At 34.6% G+C, this 2,500-nt stretch overlaps 1 long non-coding RNA gene across 1 annotated transcript in view; it reads right to left on the minus strand.

Annotated features, from left to right (window-relative positions):
• The window catches only part of LOC135203864 (uncharacterized), a 174,215-nt gene that overhangs the window by 161,014 nt on the left and 10,701 nt on the right, over positions 1-2,500 (minus strand). The window lies entirely within an intron of this gene.

A 2,500-nucleotide genomic window follows, 5' to 3' on the forward strand; every position in this document is an offset into this window, starting at 1 on the left:
ACAGATATATCTATATATATCTATATATATCTATATATATATATATATATAATATAAATATAATAAATATACATATATATATATATAATATATATATCTATATTATATAGTATATATATATATTATATATATAAAATCAGGTACAATTCCAAAACATTTAACATTATTACAATTGATTATGATTTCAAGACTATACTTTGCATTGCCTCATTTGTCCAGTCTTTTTCCCTCCAAGAACATTTGTTTCCCCCCTCAAAAAAAAAAAAAAAAACCACACACAAAAAAAGTCGGTATTCGAATTTAAACTTTTGTAGCCAAACTCGAAACTTCTCCGTGGAATAAATAGACCCTTATCCAAAAGTTAAGTCCTTTTCTCTCTCTCTCTCTCTCTCTCTCTCTCTCTCTCTCTCTCTCTCTCTCTGGTATAAGAAGGATGCATGTGTAAATCTATATGGATATTTGTAAAAATCACGAAAATAAATCAATATTATTTCAACAAAAAAAGCTTAATAAAGAATAATAAAAAATAACAGTAAAATAATAATAATAACAAAATAGAATATTGATATTATATCTTATCATTTAATAGGTATACGTTTCTGTATTATGTATCCGAATAAAATCTATTCAACTCCGAGAACGACAAATAGACAATATCTCCGAGTCAGTGGAACCAACACAGTCGCGTAATATTTATTTAATCTCGAGTAGTTAGGCTGCTGTGTAATGTATCAGTAAATCATCCGATAAATAAATGATACAGTAAGAGATTCTAGTGGCCCAAACCTTCAATGTAATCGTGAATAACTTGTCTATATACGTTTTACATTCCCACCTCATAAATAACTATTCATTTTGCATGAAATAGCAATGTTTACGTAGATCAAAGTGTCGGTCGGTAAATTGAATCGGATTTTTGAATTTGATCAATGATTAATTGATGATTTATATTCAGCGTTCAGTGATGACCATGCACCTGCAATTTGACATCAATATGCAAATTGCAGGTGTATTGGTATTGCAGGTGTCATTTCATATTTATGTCCCTTCAGCCAAGGGATTTCTATCTAAATGCGTTTCTTTCAATTACTGCGACCAACTGCAGCCGAATTTGCACCAGGTACGTAAGTAATTCCGTGTACAGATTTACCACCAAGTACGTAATTCAGCGTACAGATCAAGAGTAAAACAATAGATTTTTTTTCATGAAATTGGCGTAAAAGATGGTTTTATAATTGTCTTCAGGTTGAACAGCATTGGTAAAAAAAATTTAAAAAAAGCTAGAATCTCTTGGGAATCTGATCATTCCTGGGTATACTTCTTAGGAAGAAAGTATGAGATTCTGGTACGTAATGCCTCTAATTCGACCACATTCCCAGTGAATTCCTCATCCAGGCGAATTAATTCAGAATACCTGCTTTTGCAAACTATTCGCCGGCGAACCATCCCAAGTCGTTGTGGTTCATAACCATAGTTAACCGATCTGTATAGTTTCGCTCAAGACTTCGGTGGTGAAACGTTGCTCGCTATCTGAGCGACGTTTCTGGCAGAAATATCAGCTCTCGTTGCGACAAAGAACTGTAAAAATAATTAACGTATTGCAAAGGCATTTGGAGTCAGTGAGAGAAGTGAGGATGAACTGGAAATGTGTCAAAAACGCAAAACGTATCTTTGGTCGTGAGTGGTTCTTCTGGTGGTAAAACAAGAAGGAACATTATTGCATTGACTCCAATTATCTGGACGTTATTTAAAGAAACAGATGTGGCTGCTATAACTTAGGAAATTTCCGGACCACAGGCAATTTTGGCTGGGGGAATTAAATACCTATCACACATGAAAATGGACGAATATTTACCGAGATATGTTAAAGTCAGCTGCATGTCTACTGTGACATAGTGAACGTGCCCTTTGGGATTCAATAAGGAGAAAATAGAAGCTCGTTCATAAAGGCTCTATCCTTACAAATAGAAACCCGCCTTTCATAGTATGTCTTCAGCAAGTATTACATCGTTTCCCTTGACCGGCAAAAGACTATTTATAATCTATGAAATATGAGTCTCTTCTGCCTTTGTCAAACCAAAGACGGAAAGTGAGTCTGATAAACGTACACATCTTAATTACTTAGAAGATTGTCACTGGATTTACACTCAAAAGGCGGTTGGTGAGCCTTAAAGTTATCTTTTTGATATGTCTAAAAATTGAATTGACCTTTGCGATGTTTTCTTCGGTAAATCATTTCTTGTGGAGCTTGAGTTGATTTATAAATAAGAAGAAGAAGTAGTACCGTAATTGCCAGGGACTTTGAAATAAGGAATAAATACCCGAACGCTTTAGACTACCACTTACCAGTTTTTAATCGGGCCCCAATACCCGGGGTATTAAACGAAGCAGTGATGTACGTCGCGAATTTTTTCATCGAATATTAATACCCTCAATGGCCCTCTGCGGGCTTTTGGGGCTGACGACAATTACATTACTGTAACGAATGCTCTTTGCGTTA

Source organism: Macrobrachium nipponense, chromosome 44 (genome assembly GCF_015104395.2).
Source record: "Macrobrachium nipponense isolate FS-2020 chromosome 44, ASM1510439v2, whole genome shotgun sequence".
Lineage (NCBI taxonomy): Eukaryota > Metazoa > Arthropoda > Malacostraca > Decapoda > Palaemonidae > Macrobrachium > Macrobrachium nipponense.